Here is a 9436-nt window from a genome sequence, read left to right on the forward strand (position 1 = left end):
GCAACAGAGTAGAACTCTGTCTCTAATAATAATAATAATAATATAATAATAGAAGAAGAAAGAAAAGAAAAATTAGCTGGATGCAGTGATACATATTTGTAGTCCCACCTTCTTGCAAGACTAAGGCAGAAGGATAACTTGAGCCCAGGAGTTTGAGGTCGCAATGCGTTATGAAGATGCCACTATACTCTAGATGGGGAGAAAAAGTGAAACCCTGTCTCAAAAACAACAACAAACCCCTGGGACATCCCACTGTACCCTGCCTCTTACCAGCACAAAATTGAGGGAAAAATTACCTTTTTTCATTACCCAAACATGTTTCTAATAAAAAAGAATTCTTTCCTTTAGAAGATACCTTTCTATAATGCTCAAAAGTCAATTGTAACCCTATTGAATAAATCAGCCTGTAGCATACTGAATCTTTCTTCACTGTTGAAGAAGAAATCTGAATGCACCTGTTTTAATCATAATGTTTGGAATCCTGAAATGGTCAATATCACTATGAATTTTAAAGCCCAATGGACTAAAATGGCCAACAAACATGTTTGTGGGAGGGTTTTTTTGTTTGTTTGTTTGAGACAGAGTCTCACTCTGTTGCCCAGGCTAGAGTGCAGTGGGGTTAGCCTAGTTCGTAGCAACCTCAAACTCCTGGGCTCAAGTGATCCTCCTGCCTCAGCCTTCCAAGTAACTAGGACTACAGGTATACCCAGGTAATTTTTTCTATTTTTGGAAGAGACAGGGTCTCACCCTTGCTTGGGCTGGTCCCACACTCCTGAGCACAAGGCATTCTCCCACGACCTCCCAGAGTGTTATGATTATAGGCATGAACCACTAGGCCCGGCCCAAGAATCATTTATTTTTACAAATGATATGAAACTATCTCTGTGGTCACACAAACGGATCTCAAATAGTACCAATTTGAAGCATAACTTTTCTTGAAGGATAAAGTGAGAATCTTCAAGCTGTAGGAGGATTTCTAAATTTCAGATAGCATATGCTTATTTTGGAATGTATCCCAAAACCTCAGAACTGATGTGCAAATGCTCTATGATACACAGGCCAGAATTTAAGCCTTTGAATTCTCAACACAGAGATCATTTTATATACCTGACAAACAAATTAATAGCCGCCAAGTTTTATGAGTCAGTCATGAGAGAATTTGTTGAAACTATACCCATGATCTCAGTATCCTTGGACTTTAGTAAGTAAAAGGCTGGGCAGTTGGAAAAATAGCAAATTGTAGAATCATTTAAAATGTGAAATATGGGTGAGGTGTAGGGGCTCATGCTTGTAATCCTAGCACTCTGGGACGCTGAGGCGGGAGGATCCCTTAAGCTTAGGAGTTCAAGACCAGCCTGAGCAAGAGCCAGACCTCATCTGTACTAAAATAGAAAAATTATCTGGGCATTGATGTAGGTGCCTGCAGTCCCAGCTGTTTGTGAAGCTGAGGCAGGAGAATCACTTGAGCCCAGGAGTTTGAGGTTGCTGGCCTCAAATTACTGCCACAGTACTCTAGCCTGGTAACAAAGTGCGACTCTATCTTTAAAAAAAAAAAAAAAAAGGCAGCGCCTGTAGCTCAGAGGAGTAGGTCACCTGCTCCATATGCTGGAGGTGGTGGGTTCAAGCCCAGCCCCGACCAAAAACTGCAAAAAAAAAAAAAAGTTAATATGACATTTCTACCTTTTAAGGATGAGGATAGTGACCTAAATATTCTTTATTACAATTCCACCACATGCAGGTAAAGTTCACTGACTTTTATTCCCTTTTTTTAATTTTCAGATTATCACAGATGTCATGTCCAAGGCATAGTTTGTTAGTGCTGTATTTCAACAGATTACTCCATAGTATTTTTCACTTGTTCTCTGTGGTGAATACTTTTTCTTACAAATGTTGCCTGATCACTTCGACAGTGATGAAAGAAATTCTGTATTCCAGAGGCTTCATAAAGTTTCCACAAATATTTATCATCTTCTATATTCCACGCATTGTATTTTCACGATTAATTGAAATGACTCAACTTATATCTATTAAAAATACGAGAAGTGTATTTGTTTTCTTCTATTGTGTAACAAATGAACCAAATTGCCACAAATTTAACAACTTAGAACACCACTCATTTAGCAGCTCCCTGTTTTGTGGGTCAGAAATCTGGGCACGGTCTGCCTGGATTCTTTGCTCAGGGTCTCAGATAGCTAAAATGAAAGTGTCTCATCTGGACCTCCAGGTCCTTTTCTAAGCAGAATCCAGTTCCTGTAGTTCTAGAGATGAGCCTGCATTTCCTTGCCCAGGCCTGCTTTTAACTCACAGAGACTTCATGCATTCTTTGCCCTAAAGCAGCCCTCCACCTCCCCAACCCCAGCTTCAAAGCCAGCAGTGGAGAATCTCCCTTGTGTTGAATGCTCCTCCCACTTCACGTCTCTCAAGGAAGGTCCCAGTTCCTTTTGAAGGCTTGCCTGATTAGGTTAGACCAACCTAGGATAATCTGTTCGTCCTAAGGTCTACTGATTTGAGAACTTAATTGCTTATGAAAAAAATCCTTTCACAATAAAACCTAGATTAGCTTTTGATGGCATAACTGGGAGTAGATGTGTGTACACCGGAGGGTGGGGAATCTTGGGGTCATCTTTGAATTCTCCCTGTTGCAGCTTCACAAGTCTGCAATCAAAGTGTTGGTGAAGCTGTGTTCTCATACAGAGGCTTGACTGGGGAAAGATCTGCTTCCAAACTCGATGACAGAATTCATGTCCTCGTGGTTCTGTATCTGAGGACCTTGGCACCAATTCTGAAAGTCATCACTGCTCTCCGCCACGTATGCATATCCACATGTTCACAACATAGTTGTTTGCTTCTTGAAGGCCACATGAGAGCCTCTTTCTCCCATCTGCTCAGACTGGATCCTATGTGATGTAATCAAATCACAAGAATGACATCCTCTCTCACCTTTGCAGTGTTCTATAGGTTTAGAGCAACTTACAGTTCCCATCCCACATTTAAGGGAAAGAGGTCATACCAGGACATGATGCCCTGAGCGTCGCCTTACGTCTATCACAAAAATCTATGCTCACAATAACTGTGAAAGAAGTTCATATCAAAGAGTTTTCAGGGTTTTTTTTTAAGAGTTCAGTGAAGAGGATATTTGTCTGAGGGCAATGTTAGGTATGCTGAGTGTGGAAAACTTGCCATCAGGATGTCAACCCAATGGTTAAAAGGGTATCTGTCTTCAAACTTCAGATCTGATATCATATTGCCTGAGGTTGAATGCCAGCTCTGTCATGAATTAACTGTGCAGCCTTACTTCTGTGTGACTCAGCTTCCTCCTCTGTGAAATGAAGATGATAGTATTCCACTCAAGAGTCAACATGAGGATAAAGGACATGCTGTTGAAAGTGAAGCCTCACATACAGTGCCATAAACATTAGGCATATATATTTTTTGAGACAGAGTCTCACTTTGTCCCCCTCAGTAGAATGCTGTGGCATCATAGCTCACAGCAACCCCAAACTCTTAGGTTCAAGCGATTCTCTTGCCACAGCCTCCCAAGGAGCTATGAGTACAGGCACCCACTACAGTGTGTGTCTATTTTTAGAGATGGGGTCTCCCTCTGGCTCAGACTGGTAAATTGTGAGCTCAGGCAATCCACCCACCTCGGCCTCCCTGAGTGCTGGGATTACAGGCACGAGCCACCATGCCTGGCCTAATATTAGGCATTTTTTTTTACTATTCCTTATTTTCCTCTTGATGACTTATATTGTATCTTTCATTCATGAATTTCCCTAAGTTTATTCTTAAACCTATGCATATTTATGTATTTTTCATTTTTATATTATATATGTTTTAACACTTCTGTTAAGGAATAATTTATTTTTGGAAAATCTTGCATGTTTAATGTATACAATTTGATGAAATCAGACATGTGCATATGCACTTGATACCATCACCACAGTCAAAGTAAAAACATCTTCATCACTTCCAAAAGTTTCTTTGTGTGTGTGTGTGTGTGTGCACATGCGTGATAAGAACACTTAACGTGATCTCTACTCTCTTAATTTTTTTTTTTTTTTTTTTTTTTGTAGAGACAGAGTCTCACTTTATTACCCTCGGTAGAGTGCCGTGGCCTCACACGGCTCACAGCAACCTTCAACTCCTGGGCTTAGGCGATTCTCCTGCCTCAGCCTCCCAAGTAGCTGGGACTACAGGCGCCCGCCACAACGCCCGGCTAATTTTTTGTTGCAGTTTGGCTGGGGCTGGGTTTGAACCCGCCACTCTCCGTATATGGGGCCGGTGCCCTGCTCACTGAGCCACAGGTGCCGCCCCACTCTCTTAATTTTTTAAGTGCACAATACGATATTGTTCAATGTAGACACTATGTTATACAAGAGAACTTTAGGATGTATCATCTCTCATACCTGAAACTTTGTGCTCTTTGAGGAGCAACTCCTATTTCCCCTTCTCCCTGCCCCTGGCAACCATCATTCTTTTCTTTGCTTCTATGAATTTGATTACTTTAGATACCTCACCCAAGCAGTATCACGCAATATTTGTACTCCTATGAGCAACATCATGTCTTCCAGGTTTATTCCTGATAGTATTTTTCTTGATTTGAGGATTTTAGGATATCCTATCCAGTTTTTTCAACTTTAAGAGTTTCTGTTTGCTACTCTCCATGGATTTGGTGAAGTAGTTCACATTTATTCTATGTTCACGTATCATGATGTTGACTATACTTTCTCAAACATTTTTCATTTCTAGAAATTAATAAGTTTCTTGAAGGGAGGGAAACAATGGAAATTTCCTTTAATGTATTTGAATTATACGTCTTACTCTTTAGCTGAGTTAGAGTTGAAGGATAGCTCTTTCTTCCTCTCCCTCTTTCAATGTGCATGTATATGCGTGTGCGTGTGTGTATATGTATGTGTGTCTATGTATATATATATATATATCTACACACACACACAGTAGAACCTCCATAGTTAACCAGCTCCCTACATTCACCATCTCTTTAAATTTTCCTTTTTCATAGACTGGACATGCACCACATGTACATATCAGCACAGTAAGCCTAGCTCCTTATGTTGACCACCAGTTTGTTACAGTTCCTTGGGTGGTGAACTCACAGAGGTTATACTGTGTGTGTATATATACACACAAGGTCTGACAATTAAGTTGTGAACTTACCACTGACCGCTTACAGTGGCAGCACTGCACACACCACTTGGTACACACAAGGTCTGACAATTAAGTTCATGAACTTACCACTGACTGCTTACAGTGGCAGCACTGCACACACCACTTGGTACACACAAGGTCTGACAATTAAGTTCGTGAACTTACCACTGACCGCTTACAGTGGCAGCACTGACACACCACTTGGTAAGGTTTCATAACCATAGCGTATTAGTGTCTCTCAGTTGTGTTCATGTTGATGTGTGGCACTGTCTTCCTGAGTGGTGTTCATTATTGTTGTGTGCTTTTGTGTGCCATTGCATGAACATTGGAGCTTGAATCAGGGCAACAAAACATTCATAAATTCCTTGTTAAACTTGGTAAGAGTGGAACTGAAATCAGGGACATGTCAGTCCAAGCTAATGGGGCTAATGCCATGAAGAAAATGTCAATGTACAAATGGATTAAACGTTTTTCTGAGGGGAGAGAAAGCATCACTGAGGAAGAGAGCTCAGGGAGGCCAGGAATGAGCAGAATGGATGAAAACATTGCACAAATTGTGCAATCAAAATTCCTATACTGACTAGAAGAATCACAGCAGACCAAAGAAACATCAATAGAGAAACAGTTAACAAGGTCTTAACTGAGAATCTTGGCCAACACCTCGGGGCTCTTGCATCATGACAGTGCACCACCTCACACAGCACTGTTTGGGAGGAAGTTTTTAGCCAGTAAACAAATAACTGTGTTGGAACAACCTCCCTATTCACCTGATCTGGCCCCCAGTGAATTTTTCTTTACCTTAAGATAAAAGAAATATTGAAGAGAAAGATATTTTTATGACAGTCAGGACATCAAGAGTAATATGATGACAGTTTTGATGGCCATTCCAGAAAAAGAATTCCAAAACTGCTTTGAAGGGTGGGCCAGGTGCTGGTGTTGGTGCATAGTGTCTCAAGGGTAGTATTTCAGAGGTGACCATAGTGACATTCAGCAATGAGGTATGTAGCACTTTCCCAGGATGAGTTTGTGAACTTAATTATCAGACCTTGTATGTATATAGTTTGTAGTGCTAAGAAAGGAGCAATATCCCAGGAATTTACATGATCTGCAGGTTGGAGGGAAATTAACTCAAAATTTACTGAATTAAGTTCAGTAGCACCAGCTTTGTGCTATATCAAGCTCTATACAGAAACAAAAATGAGATAAGCCTCATTTCCTATTCCGGGGCTTATAGTGTTGCTAGGGGAACAGAGCTCATACATATTAGTCAGATATATTATAAGATGCCATGGGATTGCATCAAAATTAGTTAAACCACTACAAAGATATAAGAGATATGGAAATTCAAAAGAGGAAGGATAGGTTGGGGAGGGCTTGTTAGAAAGGCTTGAGATAGGTTTGGGTTATAGGTGGTATTTGGAGAGATAGAGAGAAATGTAATGAAAGGGACATTCAAGGATGGGAACATAATTTTGCTTTTAGGACTGATTCTAACCTGTTCATAAGACAGCAAGAAGGCTAAAATGATCTGTGTTAGGGAGAGAGTTGTAAAGCGTTTACTTAATCTAATCCTTTTGAGGCTGTCATTGTTCTCCTTTTCTCCAGTAGATCTTAGGGCAAAGTGGGTTAACATTTCCATTTGGGAAGGCTGGGCACAGTGGTTCATGCCTGTAATCCTAGCACTCTGTGAGGCCAAGGCAGGTGTGAGGCCAAGGCAGGTGGGTGGCTTGAGCTCAGGAGTTAGACAGAAACCAGCCTAAGCAAGAGAAACACTATCTCTACTAAAATTAGAAAAATGAGCTGGGTGTTATGACAGGAGCCTCTAGTCACAGCTATTTGGGAGGCTGAGGTAAGAGGATCTCTTGAGCCAAAGAGTTGGAGGTTGCTTTGAGCTGTGATGATAATATCATGGCACTCTACCTAAAGTGACAAAAATGAGACTTTATCTCAAAAAAAAAAAAAACCAAAACATTTGAAGCATATAAAAAACAAAATGCCAAGATATAAAGTGTGATCAAGTGCAAGGCACCAACAAAGGATCCAGTTTTCTAGTTCTTTTGTTTATTTTAAACAGAAAATCCTACCATGAATTATTTCAGTATTTTATAACCTTTAAAAATTGTGGCTAAGCTTATATGGAATTGCAAATGAGATACAACAAAACAAGATATCAATTTCCCATCTAATTAACAGACATGACAAAGTATAAGATGCTCTATTTTGTCTCACAATTATGTATACTGAAAAAGTGCATTTGGACCACACTTTCTTTGATTCCCCATAATAACTCTACGAATAAAAAGCGTGATTTATACATTGCCACATTGTAATGTCATACCTTATCTACAAAGTTATATTTCACTATATGGAATGGGAGAATGTATCTTAAGTGCCTATTTATAAATTGCATTAAATCCTAGAAGGCAATATTATTAGTTGAGAAAGCTAGTAATTGAATGTTATTAACATAATTCAATCATCTATGACCTTATTATTTTTCGAAATCTCTCATGAACCAATTTTCTGCAATGAGCTATTACAGTGAGTCGAAAGATTGAAATTCTCATAAGCTGAAATATAGCGTCTTCTGACTATACATTCTTTGTCTAGTAAATACAAGCTCATCTTGTGTGCATGAAGTAGGACATCACACTTTTTTCCCCCAGCTATTTTAGTACGTCTTGAATGTATTTTCTTTCTAACTTTAAAAAAAAAAAAAATTGTGCTCATAAATTCTCTCTGAGCTCCTGAAAGCCACAGTGAATGCTGCCTTCGGAGAATCTAGTCTGTAGATAGCCCTGGGATCAATATTGATTGTGACATTAAATAAATGGGTTTGATCTTCTCTTTTAAACACTCAAGGCTAGAAGTAATGCAATCTGCAGGTGACAGAAAAATAGACACAGGGGTAGGAAATCCAGGCTTACATCTCGTTGTACAAAAAAAAAACAGAGTAATTATCATTTGAAACCTCTGTCTATTCTTGTGTCAGAAAGGAGGGAGGGATAGGGCCTCTCCTATTCACTTTATTATTATTACTGTATTTTGAGACAGAGTCTCACTATGTCACTCTTGGTAGGGTGCTGTGGTGTCACAGCTCACAGCAACCTCAAACTCTTGGGCTTAAGTGGTTCTCTTGCCTCAGCCTCCCCAGTAGATGGTACTACATGCGTCTGCCACAACCCCCAGCTATTTTGTTGTTGTCATTGTTATTGTTTTTTAGCAGGCCCTGGCCAGTTCAAACCCGCCAGCCCCAGTGTATGTGGCCAGCACCCTTACCACTGAGGTACAGGTGCTGAGCAACACTTTAAATATACCTAGACTCCGTATATCTGAGGGCTTCCAGGTTTTTTGGCGAAAGTTGTACACTGCCCAAGGGCACGTACAAGTGTGTTCAAACTCAGCTTTCGCTTAGCTTACCAATTTGTATCCCTTCCTAAGCCATTATATGTTTGAGTAAAGAAGCATTTTTTCCTCTTGCTCATAAAGGTTCCATATGGACTGCCTCTGTTCCTATTTAAGACTATCTTGCTGGCTCCCAAAGCAAGTATGTTAACTGTGCCTGGAGAACCTCGAACCACGATAATAGATGTCTGTTTTATTTTTATTTCAGATTAATATAAAGGTACAAACTATACCAGGTTACATTGTTTCACTTGCTAGGGAAAGTCCAAGTTGTAGTTGAGCCCTTCATCAGATGTGTCATGTACCTTGACATTGTGCCCATTAGGTGAGAACTTACCAATCCCTTTCTCTCCTCCCTTTCTCCTCCTCTCGAATTTGTGTTTTTCTCTCGTGTGGGTATATAGTTATTCACCTACTGGTTTCATATTAGCATTGAGTACACTGGTTACTCACTTTTCCATTCTTGTGATACTTTGCTAAGGAGACTATTTCTTCAATTCCATCCAGGAAAAATATGGAAGGATTCAGGAATTTGCATGTCATCCTTGCACAGGGACGGTGCTAATCTCCTCTGTATCCTTCCAATTTTAGGATATGTGCTGCTGAAGTGAGCCCCGTAACGCGTCTTTACTCTGCCTACTCGAGTTAGAAGTGTGAATCCCATCCTGTGTGGAGACTATGTGAAGAAGAAAAACACTCTCAATTCAAGTTGAAGACAATTTTCAACTCCCATTCTATACGGAAGAAAAGAAAACGTACTCCAACTTTGTGAAAGGCTATTGTTTATGTTAATTTTCCATTCGTGTGTAAAATTTTTTAAAAGGAATACAATGTCATTACTTCCTTGTCTGAACTTTTATCCCCT

The 9436-nt window shown here is 40.0% G+C and overlaps 1 non-coding gene across 1 annotated transcript; it reads right to left on the reverse strand.

Annotated features, from left to right (window-relative positions):
- Positions 1-9079: 9079 nt before the first annotated feature.
- On the reverse strand, positions 9080-9186 carry LOC128562906 (U6 spliceosomal RNA). Its single transcript, XR_008373604.1, has one exon. It is a non-coding gene; the product is annotated as a U6 spliceosomal RNA (small nuclear RNA).
- Positions 9187-9436: the final 250 nt, after the last annotated feature.

Source organism: Nycticebus coucang, chromosome 12, assembly GCF_027406575.1.
Source record: "Nycticebus coucang isolate mNycCou1 chromosome 12, mNycCou1.pri, whole genome shotgun sequence".
NCBI lineage: Eukaryota > Metazoa > Chordata > Mammalia > Primates > Lorisidae > Nycticebus > Nycticebus coucang.